This window comes from Cucurbita pepo, chromosome 2, assembly GCF_057944985.1.
Source record: "Cucurbita pepo subsp. pepo isolate OVF chromosome 2, ASM5794498v1, whole genome shotgun sequence".
In the NCBI taxonomy this organism is placed as follows: Eukaryota; Viridiplantae; Streptophyta; class Magnoliopsida; order Cucurbitales; family Cucurbitaceae; genus Cucurbita; species Cucurbita pepo.
In genome coordinates, this window is record NC_141799.1 from 6,178,146 (window position 1) to 6,186,338 (window position 8,193).

The 8,193-nt window shown below is 35.4% G+C and overlaps 1 long non-coding RNA gene across 1 annotated transcript; it reads left to right on the top strand.

Annotated features, from left to right (window-relative positions):
• Window positions 1–6,451: 6,451 nt before the first annotated feature.
• Window positions 6,452–7,372, top strand: LOC111786004 (uncharacterized). The gene is made up of 2 exons (XR_015420035.1): window positions 6,452–6,698; window positions 7,063–7,372. It is a non-coding gene; the product is annotated as an uncharacterized LOC111786004 (long non-coding RNA).
• Window positions 7,373–8,193: the final 821 nt, after the last annotated feature.

Here is an 8,193-nt window from a genome sequence, read left to right on the forward strand (position 1 = left end):
GAATTCACCTCCTACAGGGGTTTGTGAAGATCTTTCTCGTACATATAATCTTCAATCTGCATCGTCCAAAAATCGAAATCGGATCCATCAAACTTCTCAATTCCAACATTTGAGCTTTCGATCTTCACTGATCATGATGAATCTCGCCTAAATTTGATACCAGTGCATAGGATCACACAATAACACAACACACGATCTAGATGATCACAAAGAACAGGAAAGAGAAAATGAGAGGAGGAAAATTGAATAAAGATTTATATTGATGACTTTAAGTATGGACGGTAAGAGACAATATAGAGAAGGCAGAAAGTACATTTTAAAAGCACTACTAAGATTGTATATATATGGTTCAGTTTACTATAACTTTACCATATATAATCATCTATAACCTTTTATTATATATTGTTTCACTATATATGACCATTTACATTATATGACATTTACCACATATAGCTTTATTACGTAGAACCGTAGAACGAGCTATAAATAAGCAGCATGCTTCATAACCCAACACTTGCGTTATGGGGCCAACTACGGAGATGTCACCTAAACTCTACTAGAGAATATGAGAATAATGTCTATATAATAGTATGATGACAATTATGGGTTGAAAAGATGTCAAGGTTGCATTTTTAGAGCCTCTAAGGTGATTTAAAAGTATCAATGAGGTGTTACGATCATGGTCAAAGTGTTATAGAAATTTTATGGAGATAGACTACAATACGAGACTTTCAGGATATGTCTTAAATTTAAGAATGATTTGGGTGAAGGATCGCCATGATGACAATTGTAGAATTTGTCTCTAAATCAACTAAAAGTTCCATGGTAATCTTCCCTATACCCTTACACCAATATATTTCATACCTCAATATAAACCTTTGTTTTGTTTTTTGTTTTTTGTTTTTTCTTTTTTAGAAAAATAGCCCATTTCAAGATGTTCCAAAGGTATTGTGGTAGTCAACGTTCCAAGACCCTTTATTTGAAGTTGGATTTAGTATCCCAAGTTCTATTACATGTAATGATATCCACTCTGCCTCTGCAATACCAATTATCTGTACCCTCTTTCTACCAGGAGAATCTTTTAAATTTAGTTTGTGAGGATATATAGGTAAATGGGTCTGTTGTTGGACATTTAGCAAGATTTAGAGGATGTGACTTGAAAGTCCAATTTAGCATGGTTTTGAGGATGTGACTTGAAAGTCCAAGTAATACATGAAATTGGTTAAACCATTAATCTAGTTAATAGAAGAAATCAAGTTATCTTAAATGACTTTAAAAAAAGGGTTGGAATTAAGGTTGGGTTAAATATTTGATATTTTTCCGGCATTTGTATCCACATGAATGTTGATTTCAAGGATGCACCTGAGCCATAAACCTACTAAATGGACTCTTTTCCTCATGAAATTGTAATGGAAAGCTTCAAATGACATGACAAGGTTATGTATGAAATTTTGTGGTCATTGGATTAGGTTAGGGGCAAAGCCAAGGGTAGCTAAAACATGACCAAAATCCTCTCTAATCATGGCTCACTGGCTTATGACCCAAATGACCTTTGCATAGTATAAATTTTTTCCTTATGTGATGGTTTAGAAGGATTATGAAAATATTCAAGGTCATTGGAATATGTCGAGGATTTAAACCAAGATTTGGGTTGGTAAATGACCAAAAGTACTCCATAAGAATTCTATGATATTTTCAAGACCGTAAAGAACTCTAAATGATATGAAACTTTATATGGGGCTCATTTATGATATGAAACTTTATATGGGGCTCATTTATGATCTTAAGGATAATTAGGTAAGATCCATGAGTTAATGTAAGTTGTTAGAAAATTAATGGTGTATCAACAAGTGGGAGTTATTTATGACCTCAAGAGACTCATTTATGGCCTTAAGGGGTGATGGTTGATGGATTATGACCAACTAAAGATGGTATGGTTGTTGCAACCTTTGAGCATTCCATATTGGAAATATGAAATATAGTAATGAACTTCAACATGGGTCTACAAAAATTCTGAAAGGATATACAATGATGTAGATGATCGTTGAAAAACTTACCAAGTCCATATACTTTTTACTTGGGGAGGATACCTATATTATTGACCGTTAGGCTAACTATACATGAGAGATATTGTTAGACTATATGGAGTGCAAGTATCGACAATGTCAGATTGAGACCCACGCTGTGCACCCAATATCTATCATAGTTTTTCATAACATTGAGTACTCGCGTTGACTTCATTACTGGTATCCATCCACAAACCGATGGTTAGATGGAGCATTTGAACCATATCTTGGAAGATATATTGCGTGCCTGTGTGTTGGATTTTGCAGGTAGTTGAGAATTTAAGTTGTATCTTATGGAGTTTTTTTATAACAACATCTTCGAAGCAACTATTGAGATGACATCATTTGAAGCATAATAGGGGAAATGGTGTAGGTCCTAAGTTTGTTGGGGACGAGGTAGGTGAATGAGTGTTGCTGGGATTCGAGTTAGTCCAGACTACCAATAGGCCGTACAACAGATCAGGGCGAGAATGCGCACAAATCAGAGTAGACAGAAAAATTATTTTGATGAGAGGCGTAGGAGCTTAAGATTTGAAGTGGACAACATAGTATTCATGAAGGTGGTCCTGATGAAAGGCGTCTTAAGGTTCAAATGTAAAGGCATGTAGAGCCCATGCTTGATCAAAACATGGCCATTTAGTGACCCGCACACCCAAATTGAGCTGCAACCGAACCTAGTTCGGCAACCCTTGCGACATCCTGCTCCATAGTCACCCCATAACCAAACCAAATCAATATTCTGACTCACGTGCCTTCTAACATTGGCTGAGCTCGGTTTCAGTGACTCTATTTCGACGTAGCTGACATATTTGGCTCGTATTTGAGTTATTCGAACTTTTGGGACTTGCAATTGAGTGAGTATGACCTCATTTTGGTCCATCTAAGTTACCTTTTGGCTAAAAGTTGAATTAGTTGACACCATTGGATGAATTAAATTGTATATCGTGCCATAACTTGATGACGTGGGTTTACATAGGTGAAATTGAAATTTAAGGACCGGTTTTGAACCAGCTTTAGGATTATCTTGTAACTTCGACTTAGGCCAGCTATATAACTGGTTCTACTGTTGGCATGGTTGGATGAATTGAATGATGTTGGCATGGTTGGATGAATTGAATCATACTATGAAAAGAGTAGGTTGTGACCCTCACGTATAGACAAGACAAGGTGACAACATAATAGTGATGTCCAACCAGCCACGTAAAGGCCGAAAAAATATGAATGCCATGATGCGACCGAGGAGGATGGTGCATCATCTAACCCACCATAAAAATGTGCATAGGCAAGACAGAGGCAACAATATTGACAGAGTGTCATTGATAGACTTGTTGAAGGGTCGGGTAGGGCCCCAGGCCTTAACCTCAAAAAGGGAATTTGGGCATGCGATTCTGAAATCAAGTTTGTTCATATAAAATTTGAAAACTCATCAAATTTGGTGTCAATTGGACATAGGACGAACTCTTCCTGACACGGTATGCCCATTTCTCCAAAATCATGTTTACAACTATCATACCAAAAAATGTCTCAAAATGAACCTTAGGAGGAGGCTGATGTCAACTCTCCACCATCTCTGGGCCCTGTGGCTAAGTGAGCTACCCTATGACATATTCATGTGTCACAGACGAGTGTCTCCTATGACTTCCCTTGAAATGGGTATTCCAAGACAGTGTCGCACGACACTGTGGGCCAAAATTGTGCCATTGTGTATGTGTCAGAGGTTGGATTATGCACTTGCTATCCATAATGGATTTTATAAATGAACTAACATGGACACAAGATGATCCAACGCCTCGATATAACTTGATGGATGGATGTTTGGGATGTCTCGATCATGTGAGCGACATATGGGTTTGTTATGTGTCACAGACGAGTGTCTCCTACGACTTCCCTTGAAATGGGTATTCCAAGACAGTGTCGCACGACACTGTCGGCCAAAATTGTGCCATTGTGTATGTGTCAGAGGTTGGATTATGCACTTGCTATCCATAATGGATTTTATAAATGAACTAACATGGACACAAGATGATCCAACGCCTCGATATAACTTGATGGATGGATGTTTGGGATGTCTCGATCATGTGAGCGACATATGGGTTTGTTATGTGTCACAGACGAGTGTCTCCTACGACTTCCCTTGAAATGGGTATTCCAAGACAGTGTCGCACGACACTGTGGGCCAAAATTGTGCCATTGTGTATGTGTCAGAGGTTGGATTATGCACTTGCTATCCATAATGGATTTTATAAATGAACTAACATGGACACAAGATGATCCAACGCCTCGATATAACTTGATGGATGGATGTTTGGGATGTCTCGATCATGTGAGCGACATATGGGTTTGTTATGTGTCACAGACGAGTGTCTCCTACGACTTCCCTTGAAATGGGTATTCCAAGACAGTGTCGCACGACACTGTGGGCCAAAATTGTGCCATTGTGTATGTGTCAGAGGTTGGATTATGCACTTGCTATCCATAATGGATTTTATAAATGAACTAACATGGACACAAGATGATCCAACGCCTCGATATAACTTGATGGATGGATGTTTGGGATGTCTCGATCATGTGAGCGACATATGGGTTTGTTCTCGATGAGCATGATCGAGCGAGCTAAGTTAATCGATGACATCCCAGGACTTGGGATGACATTAAAACATGATGGCCATGTCAATTGGAAACCAAGATGAGAATTGAGACGTGACGTTGCACGTGAGAGACCTTGGTCTCAAGCAGAGGCAAGGTCGAGTCGAATAACTTGAACTAGTATAAAGGCAAGTCGGTTGGGTTGCAGAAGGTTGAACATGCACACGTAGGCCCCAGCAAGCTTGAATTCCGCACAAGTTGTATTCGGTTGACGAAGACAAACCTCACCTAAGGTCCAATGAAGTCATGAAGACAAACGAAAAATAAATAGGAGGCTTGGATTTCCCTCAAGGCTTGTCATGAGCGTGTCAAGATCACGATGTTAGACGGTTGAGAATGTACAACCATAAAAAATGGCATGTTCTCTGTGGCCCCTCCATGTGTCGTTTTTTATGATTGCTATGATGTAAATTATGTTATGTAGTGTTATGACTTATGTAATGTCAAGACTACGTGATGATGTATTATGACTTATGTTATGCTATGATATTGTGCACACCATGTTAGCATGTTTATTTTCTAGACGGTGAAATGTTGATATGTCAATAATGTATTCTTGAAAACGTTTATGAAAGAACGAATGCACAATCTACATATTATATGATTTGAAGCTACAGAGACCTCATGCATTTTTGTGTCATATGCATCGGGATACTTCCTCGTCATTAGTATGGACGCGTATGTTACGACATTTATGTCTGCCATAATGTTATGATACGATATTCTGTACACCATAATACTATGTGGGCTCCTTTCCCTCTATGGCTCTGGCAGTACGAGTGTGAGCTAGCTGAAAGGCAGGCCCAGTGGTACGTATACACCCGCCTAGTGGATCCATGTGTGCATACTTGGGTCGTGTGCAAAAAAATACTAAACATCTCATTTTAGCTCAAACTGAAAAAAAGAGTTTAAGGCCATGAAATAGGGTTTTATGAAATAATATGAAATAGGGTTTTATGAAATGCTATATATCTATAATTATGTTTTTATTAAAAATCTTATTTTATATGGTTTTTGTTGTATAAAAAAGTTGATAGAGTTATTTAAGTCATTCGCTTTCCTATCCTTTGTATTTTGCTTTTCTTTTTTTTTTTTTCTTCATCTCTATCTACTAGGTGGCGTTTTGCTTTTTTGGTTTTTCTCTTTATCTATATTTACTCCCTTTTAATTTTGTTCACAAATTTTCTTTGCCATTTTATTTTTAATCTATTTATTTGTCTTCTGATATAAATTTATTGATCTAATATTATGAATCTAATGTGATTTCCTAGAATTCATATAAATTATTGGCATTTAGTTTCTAACTCAACTAAACAATTGTCATGATTTAATGAATATTTAACCATGATTGGCTGTGATTTCTAAAAAAAATAGGATAAATAAAATTAAGATTTAATATATATCTTACTAATCATATCTATCTACACGTAAATCTTGTCTTGTGAATTGGGTAAAGTCATTCTCATTTTTTCCTCGAATTAATTATTATTTTCATTATTATTATTATTTTTTGTTTTTGTGCAAACTGTGATTTTTTTCAGCTGAGGAGAGATAATTGGGGAAGGAATGAGAGGTTACCTGAGAGAAAGGAGGAAGATTGTTTCTCTTTCTTTTAATAGCAAACGAGGAGACATAATCAATTGCAAAACGGCCCACTACTTCTAGGCAAGAAACAAAGGAAAAGAAAAAGGCAAGTTTGGTAGTTTTACATATCTTTATAACCATCATTTTCAAGCTTCAAAGGAACACAATTGTTTTCCATATCTTTTTTCAGAGCTACTTCGGCTTCACGAATGGCTCGACACGAGGGGAGCAGCGGAGCGGTTTCGTTGAGCACGGTGGCTGTTGCAATGGCGTTGCTGCTGCTGCTTGGCTTCGAACATGGGGATGCTGCTACAACTTTTGTTGTTGGCGACTCGAACGGATGGAACCTGGGCGTGGAAGGATGGCCTAATGGGAAGGTGTTTAGAGCCGGTGACATATTAAGTGAGTTTTCAACTCTTGTGTTGATAGTTGAATAGTAACTGATGTTTTACTTGCGTAATCGTAATCGTATTCTTAATCGTATCTATTAAGAATAATGCTCTGATACTATGTTAAGAATGAAAAACATAAATGGGATCGAAAGTTGAAAATATTCTACTAACCAAATCATGGAGATAAGATAAATTATATCAAAACACAAGTCCCGTAGCAGACTCGTTTTAAAGCCTTGAGGGAAAACCCGAAAGGGAAAGCCCAAAGAGGATTTGGGTCGTTACATCTATATAAAATATATTCAAATAGTATCCGATCGAATTCGCAGTTAGATCGCAATGAATACATTTTTTTTTTTTTTTTTTTTTTGTAGGATTCAACTATAACCCGACAGTTCACAACGTGGTGGCAGTGGACGAGGGGGGTTATAGAAGCTGCATAGCTTCCAGAGGCGCCAAAGTGTTCAATTCAGGCAAGGATGAAATCACTCTCTCAAGAGGAAACAGCTTCTTCATATGCACCACCCCAGGCCACTGCCAAGCTGGGATGAAAATTACTATCAATTCCCTCTAGTTCTTGACCACCCCGTATCGTTTACACATCAATCTCGATGTAAATGTTCTAAGTAACGATGATTTGGAAACATTGTGGAAATAAAATAATTGATAATAATTAAGTAGTTATATATATCTTATTATTATTATTTCTCTTTGTTTATATCGAAAAATTAGGATAATAATGTTAATGCACTAAATTGTTTTATTTTTATAAATTAATATAAACAAAAAAAATTAATATAAATTAATAATGTTAATGCACTAAATTGTTTTATTTTTATAAATTAATATAAACAAAAAAAATTAATATAAATTAAAACGGTATGTTTCCTTAAATTTTTTCTATTAATAACCATAATATCATATTTATTAAAACTATTATTTATAATAAAATAAGTTCAATTTATTTAATGGGTAATAAATAGTATTTAGTTTTTGATGGGGAACGTTGAAATTTAAAATAAAAATATTATTTAATTATTTAAAATTAATTAATTTAATGCTTATAATCAATAATAATTTGTTCATTAATTAGTAAATTTAATAATTTGTTCATTAATTAGTACGGTTTACCTTTCACAAATATAAAAAGAGATAATTAATTATAATCTTGATTTATATAAATATAAATATAAATAATGAATTGATTGTATTGTTGGTAAGCTTTTTTTTTTTTTCTTTTTTTTTTTTAATATTTATAGATCGTATTTGAAAATTTTTATAATTATTTAAATATATATTCTATACATTAGCTAGGGTTGTGACTGAGAAAATCAACGAATCTTTATTTGGAATAACGTCATATTATGAAATTTCATTATCTTACATCTTACATCGTTATGTTGTCATGCATCGTCGTCATCATATAACATCATCATAAAACTCAATTATGTCATCATACGTCATACATTATACATCATCATATAATATATGACACATACCAATCT